This window comes from Chiroxiphia lanceolata, chromosome 3, assembly GCF_009829145.1.
Source record: "Chiroxiphia lanceolata isolate bChiLan1 chromosome 3, bChiLan1.pri, whole genome shotgun sequence".
NCBI classification, from domain to species: domain Eukaryota; kingdom Metazoa; phylum Chordata; class Aves; order Passeriformes; family Pipridae; genus Chiroxiphia; species Chiroxiphia lanceolata.
The window spans coordinates 29,718,431-29,737,068 of record NC_045639.1 but is presented as its reverse complement, the minus strand read 5'-3'; positions in this window follow the sequence as shown (position 1 = coordinate 29,737,068).

Genomic DNA, 18,638 nt, shown 5'->3' with positions numbered 1-18,638 from the left:
AACCTACTATATGGCAGGACTTGAGCCTGAGACCGGTACTCTAAGTCACTACTGCCAAATATTGTTTTAGCATAATATACTTTCTTTTTGCCAGCTGTACAGTGTAAAGTTTCTACTGATGCAGTGACTAAAAGAGAACACCATGGTGAGATTTACTCTGATTTACCACAGACAATTTCATCAGAGAAAGAAATGAATATACGAGGGTGCTCTTTCCAAGAGGAGGAATTAGACATGTTGATTCAAGGCTCTGTGCTAACTTTGTACTTCACTTAGTTTGTTGATATAACAAGCTGACACTAAAACCAGAGATACAACAAACAGTTAACAATAGCAACACAACAAAGTCCTACAGAGCCATTAAACCTATAAATTCATTTCCCAAAGCATACATACCTCTTGCCTTCTTTCCTGTTCTGTACAAGTGCTACTGCATCAAATATGTTGTCTGTATTATGTTGCTGTAGAAATGAACTTCCTTCTATTTAGATAGTGTATTGGCTTTGTGTGGCCAGGTTTTGGTGGCACAGGGGGCTACAGGGGTGGCTGCTATGAGAAGCTGCTGGTAGCTTCCCCTATGTCCAGCGGAGCCAATGCCAGCTGGCTCCAGGACGGACCAACCAAGTCTGACCAAGTCTGAGTCAATCAGGAATGATAGTAACACCTTTGTGATAACATATTTAAGAAGGAAAAAAAAAGTTGGCAGATGAAAATTGCAGCCAGAGAAGAGTGGAGTGAGAACATGTGAACAACTATGCAAACATCAAGGTTGGTAGAGAAGGAGAGAGAGGAGGCGCTCCAGGTGCTGGAGCTCAGGTTGCCCTGTAGCCTGTGGTGCAGAGCAGGATGTCCTCATTCAGTTCATCAAGGACCATAGTGGTGCAGAGATCCACCTGCAGCCCATGAAGGAGCCCGAAGGAAGCTGTGACCCCGTTGGAGGCCCATGTTGGAGCAGGGTCCTGGCAGGGACCTGCTGACCCATAGAAAGGGGAGCCCACACTAGAGCAGCTTTCCTGGCAGGACTTGTGGCTCTGTATGGAACCCACACTGGAGCAGCCTATGCCTGAAGGACTGCACTCCATTCAAAAGTGACCCATGCTGCAGCAGTTTATGAAGAAACTGTTGCCTGTGGGATGGACTCATGCTGGAGAAGTTCGTACAGGACCGTCTCCCATGGGAGGGATCCCATGCTGAAACAGAGGAAGGGCTCCTCTCTCAGAGCAGTGGCAGAAGCAACCTGTGATGAACTAACCATAACCCCCATTCCCTGTCTCCCTGCACCACTGGAGGTAGGAGGTAGAACCTGGGAAGGAGGGAGAGGTGGGGGGAAGGTATTTTACTTCTCATTATCCTACTCTGATTCTGTTAATAATAAATTTAATTAATATCCCCACTTTGAGTCTGTTTTGCCCGTAACAGTAATCAGTGAGCAATCTCTCCCTGTCTTTATCTCAACTCATGAAGCTTTCATTATACTTTCTCTCCTCTGTCCAGTTGCAGAGGGGAGTGAGAGAGTGGCTTTAGTGGGCACCTGGCATCCAGCCAGGGTCAACCCACTGCAGACAGTTTGGTTACACACACATTTACTCTGGGTGTAAATCTGGATTCTCTCTCTAGCTCAGTTGGAGTTAGAGCTGATCGGTTAAACTGCTGTGCTCATAAGAGGGAGCAGGGGGAGCAGCTGACCCACACAGTGCTGTACAACCTTATTTTTCTCAGTGAACTCAATCTGTGGGGCTCTACTCCACTCTCATATGTGGACAGGACTGCTAATCAATAGCAGCGTCTTTGCTGCACATAACTGTGTATACTGTTCTTTGACCTTTCCTTGCCTATGTAAATAAGAATAGGCGGATCGACCAGTTGATAGATAATTCATTTAGTGCCAGTTTTTAATCTGTTGTATGTGTCTGGGGACAGATACTTACTACTGAAGAAATAAAGATGGCAAAAACCTTTACTCACTATGTCACCCCCTTGGTAGGTCTCACCCTACAGGTATTTGACAGCTTGCAGCTGGTCTAGTGTAGGGTCAATACCACCTATCATTATTTCCCATCTGTGTGGGCTACATTCAGTTGATGTGGTTTTATTATTTTTTTTAAATTTTTTTCCTTTGACTTTTACTTTTTAGAAGATAGACCTAAAACTTCAGTGCTGTCTCCAGCACTGATTTTTAAAGTCCTCTTTGCACAGGGCTACACCATTACTTCTATGAAAGGCACCAATAGCATGTGAAAGACTGATTTCTGATTAATTGAAAGAAAAAGGAACATGAAATCTTGAAGTTCTAGCCTGAAAGGATGTGTATTTCAAGCATTTCTAAAAGGCTTGGGTTCAAGTCAGTATGAAGGTTCAGCTTAAGGTCAGACCTGAAAACCTTTGGTCAGTTTGGAATATTTCATTAAGATAACTTCAGTAGGTCTCTAGTATGTTTAGTATGAATCTGTCTGCATTTTAGCTAGCTAAATATCTAGATATTTGAGGAATGGGACTAATAGTTGTGAAGATCTCCAGAGGTGGTCCATTTCACTTAAATACATCAGTTTTGGTACACTGCAGGTCCCTGTCTCAATGAAGAAAAATTGGGCCCTCTGCTAGAGGGTGTCTTCAAGCACCTGAAATATAGCCTGAAGTTAAGTCTGTCTGCAAGGTGGCTGGATACTTCCTCCTTTTGGCACAAAAAGTGAGCCTCAAGTGTATTAAAAATCTAACTTTGTGTTGTGAAAAAGACTCAGCCTGTTGATGGTCTTTGAGACACCACTTTCCTGGTCAGGCTACAAATCCTGCTTTATAGTAGTACCATTTATCTGGGAACTGAAAGCAAATATGGTCACTGTGGCCAGTAGAGGTGAAGTTGCCCTGGGTTTGTTTTAATGTAAGAATGGATGTCTACAGAACTTGGACTTCAAGTGGAATGGGTTTACTTTTGGAGATGGCTCTTTCTCCTCATCAGGAAAGGTGCTCCGAACTGTGAATGTGTTTTGCTTAGTTATCTAAAGTTGGATAGGGTGAATAGCGTTTCCAGCACTTGAATAATTTGAAAAATAGGTGCTATATAAATGGCTCACACTTTAAGTCTTAATAATTTGAGAGGAAAAGCACAGACCATGTCTTTCTTGAGAACTTTGCCTTCATAAAAGTAAAAATTTGATGATTTGAACCAGTCTTATTTACCATAAAGCATTAGCAAAGTCTTGTGTACTACTGATTATAGGAAGAAAGAAAAGCTATTTCAAACAAGATTCTAAATGACCTCTCATTAAAAACCAAACAACCTCCTTCTTATTTCTCTTCTCATTTTGTTTTAACATTTTTCATCTGAATCTTTTAAGTATGCCCTGCCAAGATAGAAAAAAACCTTCCTAGTAAAGGGAAGAAATAACATGGTGTCTTTCCAGTATTTGGTTCAAGCACTCCAGATGAGCAGCATTAGTAACAAGCCATTAAAACAGACAGCCTGAACTGCTCTCTGGCTGCAACTGAGCAGGAGCTGAGCACTTGAGGTGGAATCATGCAGTGCAAAGAACAGCAATTCTGGGAAAAGCAAAATAAATCTCCAAGTCCCCACTAAATATTGTTTGCATATATAGTAACCATGGCTGACTACCAGGAGGAATAAAACATGTGGAAGACAGTGCTCTTAATTGAGGGTACACAGCTTGACTTAGATAATAAAGGAAGATTGTGTAGGATCTGGAGCAATAAACACCATACTTTAATAAGTAATTTTTTGAAATAACAGAACATAGAGTCATTATAAGGGTTATCTGTTTCTGCTGGCAATCTGTGGTATTTGTGACAGTAACCTTGGCCTGTAATTGTTCACATTATTATCTTTATGCTAGGAGCTTTTAGAGAGGTTACTTGTGATTATAACACACCTGGAAAGTGGATGCCTGTTAGCAACTTTGCACTTAAAAGGTGTAAAAGGAGTAATTAGGAAGGTAATATATGGAAGCAGGCAGTTAGATCTGATTTCTCTTGGTCCTCCGTGGGTGACTGATGAGAAAGTGCTTCAGGGGTTCTCTGTAATCTGTTACTTTGTCCATAGTTGGAAGCTCCTTGTCAACTGAAAAATTCAGAAAGTTCAGTGGAAGTTTGTTGTAATATACTGAGTAGTTCTTGCCTTTTCTTTGACCTAATTTAGGGCTTTCCAATTTTTTGTTTTGAGGTTGTCTTGGTGGAATCTAGCTTGGGATCTCTACTTTTTTCTGAAGTTTCCTATTTTGTCCAGTTAGAATAGAAGGCCTGGTTGCCTTCTTGAGAGGGTGTTCCAGTTCTTTGTAGCTTCTAGGTTTCACAACATGTTGTCAAATGTGCATGCGCTCTCTTTTCATAGCCTTGGCCAGAATTTTTACTATCACCAGTCTGGGGAGAGGGAAGTGAAGGGGTGCTGGCATAATGTGTTGTCTAGGTTCAGAACAGGTCCTGATCTCTTTCATGGAGAAAGGATGACGTCTTTTCTCAACAAGGACCTCATTTTTCCTGTTGTCTTTGTGCAAGTTGTCTCTGACATAGGGCTGAGCCGTCATGTGTGGAGTGGAAAGAAAAGGAAACTGCTCCTTGCCTTAAACTCATATTTGGGGCAAGGTGAATAGCAGATGGCATATGAGCTTAATATCTCCTGCACTTAGATCCTTGCAATTTGAAATACAGAGTGAGCATGTGTGATGAAGGAACAATATTATGTTCATCCCAGCTTGACTGGTGAGCAAAATACAAAGTCTGATCCATTTGCAGAATGGGAACTTTGTTATTTTACACTTTTCTTCTCCAGACTTACACAAACTGAAACCCCTGGGAGGGAGCATTAAGAGGGGGTGGTAACAGAAAAGCTTTCCCCTATTGTCCTTGACACCTGGGAAGGAGTTTTTGTTTGTTTGGGGGTGTTTTTTTGTTTGTTTGTTTTTTGTTTTGGTTTTGGTTTTTTTGAGGCTTAGGAAAAAGTGAGGTGTGGAAATATTATTTTTTTTTTTTTGAGGGCAATCTAATCTTCTTTTCCTTCCAGCCCTGCTAGTTCTCAATCCGTCCTGAGCCTGGAGATGATAATAGAGAGCTTTCACATGCAAATATGTCAATTTGCTTTCACAATAGCCAACCATCGAGGGTTGAAAGGGAAGCCACTGTAAAGCTGACAGTTACATTGTTCCAAAACCACTCTGCTCCTGAAATTCAGGAAAGGAAATCTAATCAAAGGCCATTCAAGTCCCAACTTGAATGATGAGGATTTGCCTTCCTCATCTTCTTGATGCTTCTCATCTTTCTCAAATTTTCCTTCATTGTAAAATCACCTGACATGCTCACCTGGACAGCTCCATCTGACCATATTACATCAAACTGGCAGAGCTGAGGATTTTTTTTTTTTTATGGTCTGAGAAATGCCTTTAACCTTCCCACTCGGTTGTGTCTCTGGAGTAAAGAAATGGAGGACAGGGACATGAATATATCTGTGTGTCTTCCTTGTGTCTTTGACCATAGGGAGATACAGTTCAAGAAGATGGGCAAACTCCAGAATGGAATGCTTACTTTTAGATGTTATTTACAAACTAAATGCAATCTTTTCCCCACACATATGTAAATAGAAATGGAAGAATGTATTAGAATGCTCTACACAGCCTAAGATAATAAAATCTTGGCATCCTTTCCTGAGGATAATGTTGTTCTCTCATGGGCTTGCAAATATAAGCTAGAAAACAAAAGTACCTATTTTAGACCACTCAGTTTGATATCCTCAGGCAAGCTGAGGTGAAATGACACCTTTTTATGATACAATGAAAGCTCACCACAGTACCAAGGCTTGCTTAACTCTAGAAGCAGACTGACAGTATGTATGTGGCAACTAAGCTAGGTATTCCTGCCTGCTAGCATGGTAGTGTTTCTAGCTCTAAGATGTCTTGAACCAAGTCAGCAGGAAGGATCTGTGTCAGTGATTAACAGGGCTGAAGCAGGCCTGTGCCCATCCTGTCCCCTCCAAGGGTCAAGTGCTCTGGAGGGGGCAAGAATGGAGGGAACAGAAAAAGGAGCTTCTGAGGACTCTACTCTGTCCACTGTTGCAATGCAAATCCTAAAGCAGACAGTTCTTAATGCTCTTAGAGGGACTTCACATGTTTCAAGCAGATTTGCTTATGTGGGGAAACCTCTTGCCCATAGTAAACTTTAGAATTAAGGAAGACACAAGGAAGGATGTTGCCTTTACTGTGACTCTGAAGCCAGTGCTAAAAATAATCTAGACAGTAATAAGCAAAATACAGTGTCAGTGTTATTTTTCCAAAGTAAGTAATAAGTAATTCCTGATGATCAAGGATTTTACAGAAACATCTGTGGGTATTCATTCTACCTGTACATCAAACATGTCTCTGTGGATGCACCTTGAAGCTGAGGTCAGCAGCCAGCCTTCTTCTGGGAGATTTGGTTAATATGCCACAAGCACACTAGAGAACCCACGTGGATTTCATCTGTGGTCTTTTGTTACTGCATCTTGAAAACAACTCTAAAGCTTTCAAAGTCTTGAGTTAAGCCTTCTGGAATTTTTTTCTCAACAGCTGCGACAGGAGAGCATGTAAACCTCTCAGATGAGTGTGTCCCTCTGGGGTCTGCACACTGGAGAATTGTAGAAGGGGGAAAGTAGCTTTTAGCTACCTTTCCTTCCTCTTCCTCATCCTTTCTAGTGTCCAAGTAGCTATAGAAACCAGGAAGTTGTTTTGTTATGTCAGAGCTTGGTGAGCAGGAGTATGACTTTTAATTTTTAAAAAGGCATCTAGTGAATAGAGGTGAATTCCAACAGTGGGAAAAAAATCTGACCTTTATTCACACAGGAATAGACTCATTGTCATCAGTGAATGTCTTGTTTCCTCCTATCTGTAGAGCCTTTTTTTTCCCCTCTTTTTTGTAAGAGAGAAAATGTTTGAAAGTCAAAGTGGTTTAGAAGGTCATTTCCTGATGGCCAACTCTATCAGATGGTTGTGTTTTCCTTTATTACAAATATTTATTTACAAGTTTCTTTATGCTAAAAATTTTCAGTTGAACGGCCTTTTTTAATGCAGATAAATCTCATGCAGTGTATCTCATATCCATGCAATGCAGTGTATCTCATATCCATGTATGGGAAATCTCTAGTGAAATCTCCAGTATGATAAGCGGTTGGTAACTGTTCCTCATATAAGTAAATTCTATTTCTAACAGTTTAAAATACCTTTAAGTCACAAACTTTTTTAAGTCACAAACTTTTTTGAATCCAAACTTTCTGTTCATTTCCCTCTGGCCTGAGAGCCATAAAATGTCTGTAGATTCTTTATTTTATTTTTAAAGGAACAGGTAGATGTTTGGCTGAGTCTGAATGTAATATGTGTAAAATTACTGGAGTACTTGACAGCATCCTCTACTTCTGGAGGACTTCTTCCTTCTTAGTTGGTATTGATTGTGGAATTTATACAAACTTATTTTTTTAATTTAAAAAGTGTGTTATTTAAAAAAAAAAAAAAAGATTCACTGCCAGTAAATTATCAGGAAATGGAGAAGGATGTGCTTCCTGCCACAACTGATTAGTCTACTGGCTGTTTTGTAGCTCACATAAGCCTGTATTCTAATTATATGGACACAGTGTCTGCCATGAAGCATTAGCATCCAGCACCAAAGTATATATGCAGTGCCATATACTTCATCTGCTGGGTCAGCTGTCAGAAAAAAAGATGGCCGAGATCCATGAAATCATCTTGTCCCATTCTCCTAGTTGACATTTCTTTTCTCACCCTTAAGGATTCTGTCCAGCCTGCACTTAAACAGATTAAGGAAGGGAAAAAGGACTTTTCACAGTGTCTGAGGGAACAAGTGCATCTTAATTTGTGGGCCATGACCCTGCAGCTATGCAGTTCATAGACAATTTATCAGTGCTGAAAACACTGGAATAATCCTAGAGCAAAGAAAATAGAATATTCCACATAGAATTTGGGAGAGGTAAAGCTTTCCAAATATGAGATGAAATGTGGTGATGTTTATTTCACATATTGCTGTCATGTTCTATTTTTTTATTCTTTTTTGGATTAGAGATTAGGAAAAAAAACAATCTATCTTTTTCATTTATACTTGACAAAGGTGATAAATGTGATGGGAAATATTCTAAAAACTCTGCTACTTCCTTTTGGCTGGTAACATTTTCAACTGCACAGTTTGTTCCTACTATGCAAAAAAATTAGGAGGTAAGGCAGACCCTGATCCCCAAGATCTTGACTAGTCAGATGTGCCCTGAGTGACCGCTGGAGAGAAGAGCTTCCTGGAGCTGATTTTGGAGACTTGAGGCTTGCAACTTTCAGCCTCACTTCAAAGCAATATGTGTTTTGCTGTCTATTTATCTTTATACCTCCCTGCTTGCTCTGCAGTTTACACTGAATACCTCTGTGAATCAATATCTGGACAGCCAAAATCAGTTAATTTGACTGTTAAAATTATATAAATTCAAGATCTTAGAGTAACATGTATCAATTTCTGAAGATGATAATAGAAGAGTTTTACCAATGCCTTTCCCTAAGTGAAAAGTCCATCTGTCATCTTGCATTTCCTTCAGTAGACTGGAAGCTGCAGACAACAGCACTTAACCCTGTGGGTGAGTGAATACTAGATCTGGGTGAGCAGGCAGCCTGATGGGATAGGCAGGGAGTATCATTGTTGGCAACAGGGATTTGAAGCCTGGGAGATGTATGAGGAAATTTCAAATTTGTGCTGTAGCTTCACCCTGATGGGTAGGACTTGGAGGAAGAATGCACAGGCTGATTTAATCTGTGTGCAATGGGGACATTCTTCAGTTGCATTTTATTCTGCCCCCCTGGTATATCAGTAACAGGTTGCCATGAAAGACAGAGTCTGTTGTGTGCCCAGGTGTGATTGACAGGACATTGGTGTGTGGTGCTGGTGAATTTCTTGAGGGATCCAGTTCCCCAAGCTTAGAACAATTCTGCACCTCTCCATTCATGGCTTTCATAAGTGAAAGAGATGCTGTTTCTTAGAGGGGTTGGGGAGGGAAACATCAAGGACAACAGCCCGTGGCAGTGCTTTACACTTCCAGAATGACCCAGCTGAGCAATATGTCTGAACCATGAAAGTCCTTTTAGCTTCCATTAAAATAATTTAGCTGTGTAATATACCCGAAACCATCATGAGAGGCTCAAGTGTTGACATTCAACATGTACCTTATGTTTGGAATTAATTACCAGAAATAAGCCACATGTTTGCTGAAATGGGATACAAAATAAGCTAAAAGCATTAACTCTTATTTCCCAGTGGAAGTGGTCTTCTCTCGAGAGCAGTCTGTAATTCTAGATGCCATGCCCTCCCTTGGCATACATCTTGCCAAACTGTAATTTTGATTATTGAAACACATATTTTACCAGATAACTACAGTGAGCATCTTTACTTTGAAGGGAACTCAAGTGAAATGTTAGACAAGAGATTTTAATTGTGTCAAACATAGTTCCTAAAAGGGTGCCTAGTCAGGAGGTAAGAACTGGCCACAGATGTAGAAAAACGGGTTTCTGAGAAGGCATGTTTTCTGCTCCTCCCTTTCATTACATATCAGTTATGGTACCAATCATCAAAGCTCTTAATACTGTGAAGAATTCTCAGCCAGTTAGTAAAGCAGTGTTCTGAATGTAGGAGTTACTTTTGATGCTTCCCTCTGTTTCCCAGTTATAAAGTTAGGGTAATAGAACTTTTTTTCTGTGTCTCTCTGCTCAGTGAACTTACAGGGAGTATGGGTGAACTTAAGGGTGTGTGTGTCTCCTGCAGAGGGCCACCAAGCTAACAGTAGTTATAGTTAGTATTTATTCATTAAATGGCAAACTAAGGGAAAGACAACAGACAAGGTTGGGCGCCAAAGGGACGCCATGTTGTCACATCTCTTCTATTTCTTAAAGATCTGACATCTGGAGGCATGTGACTGTGATTTTCCCACCTTACAGAAACAAATAAACAAACAAAATGCAGTTGCTGTCCAGGCTATAGGAGAGGAAAATTTGAAGTCAAGGCTTGTGTGCTGGCTAAAGGAACAGAAAGCTTAAGTCAAAACCAAATACATTTAGATTTATTTTTAAGATCTCACTGACTTTAAGTTAGTATTATAATTTCAAAGCAGTTAAGGAGCAGTCATGAATCTTAGGGTCTGGGAGACTGATTATAATAAAAATAAAATTAATTTAAGTTTAAGACCCCCAAAGTTAAATAAATAAACTGAAAGTTTAAAAATTACATTTTGTTTCTTGACAGAGGCTGGATTATGCTGGTTTTCTTCAACGTCTCATTTCCCTTTTTAGCTAATCCTGACTGCAGGGCTCAGTATCCTTCTTCCAAGCTGACACCATTTTGTCAACCAGATAAGACATGTAGTGTTTTGGGAGGTAGAGGGGAATTATTCTTGTAAATACAGGACCCAAATGCTAAACTATTTTTCCAAAGCAAGCACATTTTGACCCACCTGGTAAACTAGGAAAAAACAACTACCCAAAACAAATGAAAAAATCCCACTTGGCTTTAAATGCCACTAGTCTGTAGAGCTACTGGCTCTAATGGTGATCTCTCCTGCCTGTAATTTTGGCAACTAGTAAAGCATTAAGGAAAAGAGCTGGAATAAGGTTCAAATAGATTTTTCACTGCCTTTCAACTAGAATGAGTGGCTGTGCCCTTATTGCAAGCTGGATACTCTTACTCTGGGCATATCAGTTCCGAAGAATAGCTGAAGTTGGTGCAATAAACAAAGCAGCCCTTATGGGGCACCTGCTGTGAGTCCTCTCTCTAGGTGTCACAGATCTTTTTCTTTGATATATTCTTATTGATGTCATATTTAACCTCTTGAATGTCTGTAATGGCTATTTCTCTGTCATTTATCTGGAGAATATATTCAACTTCTGTCTTAATTCTGACTGTTAAGAGCCTGATGCCTGGGCTGATCATAGAATCACGGAATGGTTTGGGTCTGAAGGGGCCTGTAAAGGTCATACAGTTCCAACACTCTTCCATAGGCAAGGACACCCTTCACTAGACCAGGTTGCTCCAAATCCTGTCCAGCCTGGCCCTGAGCACTTCCAAGGGTGGGGCATCAACTGCTTCACTGGGTAGGCTGTTCTAGAGTCCCACCACCATCGTAAATAAGAATTTCTTTGTAATGTCTAATCTAAACCTATCCCTCTTTCCGTTTAAAGCATTGACCCTTGTTCTATCACTACATGTCCTTTTAAAAAGTCCCTCCCCAACTCTCTTGTAGCCCCCTTTAGATACTGGAAGGTGCTGTAAGGTCTCCTCAGAGCCTTCTTTTCTCTGGGCTGAACTGCCCCAACTCTCTCAGCCTGTCTTCACAGGAGAGGTGTTCCAGCTCTCTGAGCATCTTCATGGCTGGTCCCTGGACTCACTCCAGCAAGTCCATGTCTTATTGTTGGGGGCCCAAGAACTAGTAGGTCAAGGAGTTTTTATGATATTGGACTCTAATCTTATTCCCTGTTGGCTTATTTTTAATTCTTGGCTTGCTGCTTGTGCTCTGGTTCTTATATAACTTCATGGTTGCCTTTGGTCTTTTATCTCTTTCCATTCTCCACCTTTTTTCTAAATTTAGAAGGGAATATAGAAGCGTTCAATTCTGAAGCCTCAGTTGCTTTGCAACTGTATAGATTAGCATTTTCACTTCCCTACTTTGCTGCGTGTTGTTCTTTTTTTGTGCATCTGAGAATAATCCAGGAGTATACAGCTTGTAGCCCAAATCTTCTGTCAGCTGTGTCAGGAAAACAGAAATGAGGAGGGAATGAAAAATAAAACCCTGAAAGCCTCTGTGGTTGCCTTTACTTTTATTCTGAAGATTTTTAAAGGAGAGAAATAAAGCAGAGATCTCAAGGGTTGATCAGAAAGGCAGTTTTAAATCAGAGAAGGAAATACAAACTTAGTGATACAATCTTCTGCTAAAGGTCTTAGCAGTGCCTGGTAGTTTTCTTGGAGAAAGTTGGCTGGATGATAGTCAGATTTGACTAGAGCACTGATTGATCTGTTTCATTCATAATATTTCTGAAGTACTTAAGGGAATTGTATCTAATGTTTAGTCCTTCAGAGATAGTTCAAGTAGCCCTAAAATTAGTCAAATCTACGTAATACCATTGTGAACTATAAATCTAATGAATATTTGTGTGTAATTGCTGTATAATGTGTCTGTTTAAATCATGTGCTTGTCATTTAAGTTTTGACAGTGAGTCTGGGTCTGAATGGTTAGCCAAATATTCCCACATGAAGGAGTTTGGAACTGGAAGTCTCTAGCTTTTTAGGTTGGTATGAGTGAGCATATCTTTATTTCTAAAAAGTGTCCTGTCGAAAGGTAGTTTGTATAGATCTAATTAGACAAGAGCAGGGCCAGAGGTCATTACTTTGGGGACCACACAGCAATGGGAGGGAAACACAGTCCTTTGGCATCAAAGCTCTGTATTTTTGTTAACGTATCATTTTACTTCATAGGAAAAAACTGATATGCAAGTACCCTGTGGGATCTTAAGTGGAATGTTGGGTAGGGATAGTGGTACTTTGGCAAGAGTTGAATTTTTGATATTGGAGGAGCAGACAGTCAACTTCAGTATGCTGACCCAGCTATTTCTAAGCAGGCAAGTAATTCCAATAGATATGTCAATTTAGGAGGCCATCCTTTCCTGAATCTTTCAGGCTTTCTGTTACTGCTTCCCATTTCAGCTAATGAGAGCTCTCCACAACTTATCCACAGCAAGGTCAGTCAGGTTAAGTTACTTCTCGTTTGCCTCAGGAGCAAACCCTGAATAGATGTGTGCACAGTAATAAATTCAATGTGCTTGGGAAAGTTTGCAGGCACGGAGTTCAGCTGGCAGGGAATGACTTGTAGCCACACTGACATGGGCTCCTGCAGCCTCTGCACATTGCCTGTGCAGGGGTGTGTGTTGGGCGTGATCTCTCAGATGCTGAAGGGACTGATCAAAATTTGGGCTCCATATGCGAAAGAGCTAATTAACATGGGGCAGCAGTGTGCCAGGGACTGTTCCCACAGATCACTAATGAATGATATAACAGTATTCAGCTTGGAAAGGTCAGCTAGATTGTAGAGGGTTTTTTGCTGTAGATGTGCCCCTTAAATGTTATAAACCTTTAGGCTAGCATTCATGGAACAATTTCTATTATGGCATTTAAACAAATGCTTACCCACGTTCACATGCTAAACTCCCACTAAATCCATGGACTTTGAATGAGACTCAGTTACTAATAATTCCCTGACTGTAAGAGAAAACTGATTTAGTACGTATTCTCTTTGCAGCATATGCACATCACAATGGAAATGATTGAAGCAGGACCTCTTGGCACAGTTGTTCTCAGGCCGCCATGAATTCCTTTTAAAACTGGTTATTTATCATTAGCATCCTCTTTTCTCACCCTTCCTTACCCCCCTTTACTTTTCCTTTTGTTTTGTTTAGTGTTTAGGCTTTGGAACAGGTTGCCAGGGCCAATTAGAAACATGTGGGCAAGTAATTTACCTGCCATCCAGAGCTCTTTTATGCCCACTTGGAACAGGCTCACTAGCCAGGAATAGCTGCCACTGCAAGGATACAACATGAGACAGGTGTTGCTATATGAAGGGGAAAACAATATCTGCTGTAAATAAAACCACATTAAAGATGAATGTTGTTAGGCCAGTTATTCTGATCCCCAGGCAGTTTTTACACATCCTTCTGCTGAACTTTACTTTTTGTAGATTTTAGAGATTGAATTAACTTTGTCACCCGGGCTATCCTTAGGGGGAAGATTAAGGTTATTTCCTGCAATATTCTTAAATCCTGTCCACTCTTGTTCTTGGAGAAGTTCGAACTCCCCAAGGGAGCTGAAACACAACCAAATATTTCAATAATAATTGTAGGAATTGCTATGCATGGTTTCATTCACTTACATTGCTGGTGCCTTTGCACAGGGAGCATGTCATAATGGTAAAATAGATAAAGCTGTCCTGTTTGTGATACAAGTGATGAAGGACTTTGTAATCTGCAGCTTTCCTGATGAGCAGGAGTGCATGAGTCAGCTGATGACCAATTGAGCACTTTTCTACAGAAAGGTTCTTTGCTGCTGGAGACTGTCACAATGTTAGTGAGTTCATTTCAGTGTGATTTCCTGAACAAATGAATGCTTTACTAGAACTGTCACTAAGGAGACATGAAAGATGAAAAATCAGAGGGAGCTGGGAATGAGGGAGCAGGGGAAGGAAAAGAAGAAATATCATAGCTGTGTAGAGCTTCTTTCAAATTCTGTACTTTCTCAAACATTAGACCGATTTATGCATGTTGGTTGGATTCAGACCCGTATTTAAAATTAATTTTGAAGCTGTTTTGAAAGGCATCTGAAGGTTCTAGTTGCTTGAAATTAGTCAAAATAGAGGTACATTGCTTCTAATTTTACCTTCTAGAGTTTACTGAAGAGGTATTTGTAGACGCAAACACACACGGATCAGACTGGACCAAAGATCTAGACTTCCTCACTTGAACTGTCCAGGGGACAGTAGTTATCAAAATGCCCATGCTGATTTGAATAATATCATTAGAATATATTCTATTCTAACGGATCAAACAATATTTAAGAAGTAACTTTTATCTCATGTGCACGCACTTGAACTTAGACTGAGTACAGTCTATGACGTGTACTCTTGCTCCAATAGGATAAAACGGGTTCTTTAGAATGAAAGATGAAATTGCCAGCGTAACATACAGTCCTATTAGTGAAGCAAATAGTCTACTGCTTCAAGGTTTCATACTCTATCACCTCAGTGTATGAGAGATTGTCTTTATAGCTGTTTCAGCTGCATTTTGCATCCCTTCATGCAGGTACAACTAGGAATGCAATTGTTTTGTCGCTTGTTGGAGCCACCGTTACAGGTCTGTACAAAAAACATCTGCCATGCTGCTGCTATATGTGTAGCTATTGCATGTACCTGTACATCATAAGACTAAAATACAGCTCAACATTTGAACTACTGATGCTAATGTGCTGTTAAAACTATGCAGCCTGCCTTGTTGGTCAGATTTACTCTTGGTAGTTTGATGATACAGTTGTAGCTATCTTTAAGGAAAAAATTAAAGCAAGACATTGTATGTGTGATTTCTCTCTACAAGTGTTATGATTTTTAAGTTTTTCTCCCTTAAAGAACTGCTTTAAATCACATTTTAAAAAACAGTCTCCTGAGTCAGTAGATGGCTCAATAGGATGGTAGTACCACATGGTGGCTTACTGCATAGGGTCAGTAGTTCAAGTCCACCGCAGCTTGTTGTCTAAACACATTAAAGAAAATGCAGTGTGTCTGCTCTGCCAGCCAACTCATAAAATATGCATCCACCTTACCACAGTTGCTAATTGTCTCTCTCTTAGTTGTCAAACTCAGTAGAGAGGCCAAGAGGTGAGGGAGACTATGAAAAATGAATTACTCTCCCTGCTTGTAACAATCCCATTAAAGCACATTAGCCAGAAATTAGGTGTGTGTAGGAAAGTGCAATCCGTCACCATTGTTGCCTTTACACCAACAGCCAATATTGGTCTCTTGATTTGTCAGACTAGTTTGCCTATAGGTATACTATGTTAAATAAATATAAATACATTTCTTTTCCTATGGAAAAGTACTAGTTAATGGGAATAACTGAATGGTGGTGCATTGAGATCCAGCATAAATAGCATATGTTTATCCATATGACTGAGCAGTGGAGCAGATTTTGGACTCTTCTGGTCAGTGTGGGTGGGTAGATCACTCAGAGGCAAATATTCAGGTTAATGGTGGTGGAAGAGACAAGGAGAACTTCGCGTTAATACATCATCTTTGTATCACTCCTAATTTATGTATCATATCCCTCCCAGGCCATTTTTTTTCCAGACTGATAGTCCTTTAGAGAGAAGTTTTGATGGATTTAAGCAGACCTCAGATCCTGTTTGATTTTTGTCTCATGCATTCTTTGCTGCATATTGTCTGTGCTCATCTGCCTCTTTATGACTGCATCCTGTGAGACCAGGTGAGACTGTTTGAAGCACACGCATCAAATATGAAGCCTTGACTTTTGCTTCACCACTGAGGGTTAAAAACTATTGAATATCTACTAAGCAGCCTTTACTGAATGCTTTTCTCCCAGGGGTAGATGGGTTATTCCATTAGTATGCCAGACAGGCTAGGATTTTTTCCTAACCGGACCCCTGCATGCATTTCCATAATCGAATAGATACAGGCACTGGTTTGGAAGGCAGAGCCTTCAGATCCTGATGTGACTGCTAAGATAAGCAGAATTGAGCTGACACTGAGATTCCTGAGCTTTCAGTCACAAGCAGGTTTCTGTGTCTTGGCACTGGGGGAAGCAATGAGAAGAATGCAAAAGGTTTTGGGGGCACTGGAGGCAGTCAAGTCTCCTGCGTATTGCAGTATGAAACAGCTCAGATGAAGCCATCTCTGGCAGGAGCTTTGCAGAAAAGAACAGCTTTTTTTCTTCCTGAATGATGAAGAAAAGCAGGAGAATGGGAGTCAAGGTGCTTGATTTCTTTTGTGACTTTTTCCCATTGCCTTGAGTAACTTGAGACAGATCACTTCCCTCCACTCTATACCTTATTTTCTGAATCTAGTTGATGCGTATGTATAAACATATAGAGCTTTTACATCAGTTTAATGATAAGCAAGCAAAATGAGAAAATTGAATAGTTAGGTATAGAGCAACTATATGTTCAGTGTCCTGTCCTGGATATTTCATGGCTGCTATATAGGCTTATCTTTTGTCTTAGATGGAAATACAGAATAGATCATGACAGAGACTAGAGAGAAATTTTTGTTTATTCAAAGAATTTTCAAAGAAATGAAAAAGAAGTTATTTATTTCCAAGAAATTAAAACTGCTGCTTATTCCCTCCTCGGATATCAGGACTTCATGCACTAGGCCCAGATAGAGGGATAAGGATGATTCATTTCAACATAGTTTGTATCCTGATAGTTTGTGAATTTACATTTATGAGAAGAAATAGGAGAAGGAAAGAGGGAACTGGGACCCATCAGAGCTATGTTTAATCAAAGCAAGAAATGAGTTACAGGAATCAATCTTCTCATGCAAAACATCTGCAACCTATTTTGAATTGACATTTTGATGAGTGACTTTCTGAATAAAACTATTACAGTGATGCTTCAGGGAAACTGTAGGTGTGGAAAGCAGTTGGGATTCAGGCTCTAAGAATGGAGAGAAAATTGCCCAGAATGTGGGATAGTCTTTAACATGTCCCATTTCTGTCCTCCCTCACACTGGAGAAAAGGGTCTTCAGGGGACCTATATCCCACCAGCCTAAAAATGTCCCAGCTGGAAGTATCTTGGCTTTACTGTTATTGTGGAAGGATAATCTGGTAAAAAAAAAGCTTTTAATTTTCTGCAGTTTATCCTAGGGGAAAGATCAGGTGCTGCTTAACTTTCTGTGTTTATTTAAAGAGTTATCGCAAAATAGTCAGCCTTTTAATTTAACTATGAAATGGTAAATCTATGCTTGCTGAAGGAAGAAAGAAGCTCTGGTATTACTGTTTGCATTCCTAATAATGCTTCACCTTATATTTTTTGGCTCTTAACCACTAGAGAGGACCTCCTATGCTGCAGTCTTCTACTGTTCTAGCCAGAAAAGGTGATTTCCTCCACAGATCCTTAGATATAAATTGATGTGTAGAACTTAAAAACTCTGAATAGCATTAGTCTTGGAGAGGCATCTCTGCTTCTTGACAGGCATTGGCAGTGAGGCGGGTGGAAACACCTCTATATTCTTTTTTTAATTCAGCCCCCTTTTCCCAGTCTAGAAGTGAGCAGCACAGCGAGTGAAACTTAGTGAATCTGCTACACTCTCTGCCAACTGGCAGCAGACCCAGAAGACTTATGCAATTAGTGAAGTTTCTTCTGAGTCACCTCCTCTGCTCCCACATCCCCAGCACCTGGTGTCTGTTTTGCAAGTTACTGCAGCCATAAGGCCAGTCTGGGATCATCTGCTGAACTGGGCAGGCTGAGGAAGAGGCAAAGTTTGAAACCAGTAGTATTTGGGTATTCCTCCCATCTATACCTATGCACCCAATCTCCATGATTGTATGGACAGGTGGGTTATCCTGTGCATATGAAAACTTGGCAGCTACATGCCCTGTTGCAGCAACCAAACCAGTAAATCCTTGGACACTTGAAACACTAGAAAATGCACGTAGCAGAGAAACTCTGTTTAGCCATGCACAATGTGCTGATGACTGTAGACTTGTATTTTCTAAGTGTGACAAGTATAGCAGGTTAATAGACTAGAAAGTAAAATAATTTCCTGAAGATATTGCTGTGGAAAATTCTAGTTAATTTTAATCTAATTTCTCCATTAGAATATAGAATTTTTCTGTGATTTGCATGAATTTTTCTGTGATTTACCTTTTTGGATTCAACAGCAGTCATCAAAAGTTTCCCTTAACTAGCTTTCTAGACCAAATACCTATACTCTTTGTGTCATTTGCTCATGTGTTACCTAAGGCTAAGTTACCTTGCCTGAAAAGGATTTGTAAGAGATGGGAAATAAGTAAGAAGGAATGTAAAAAACCCCAAACCTTAAAGTGCTGAATAAGGCAAGGAGAGTAAAATGAAAGGG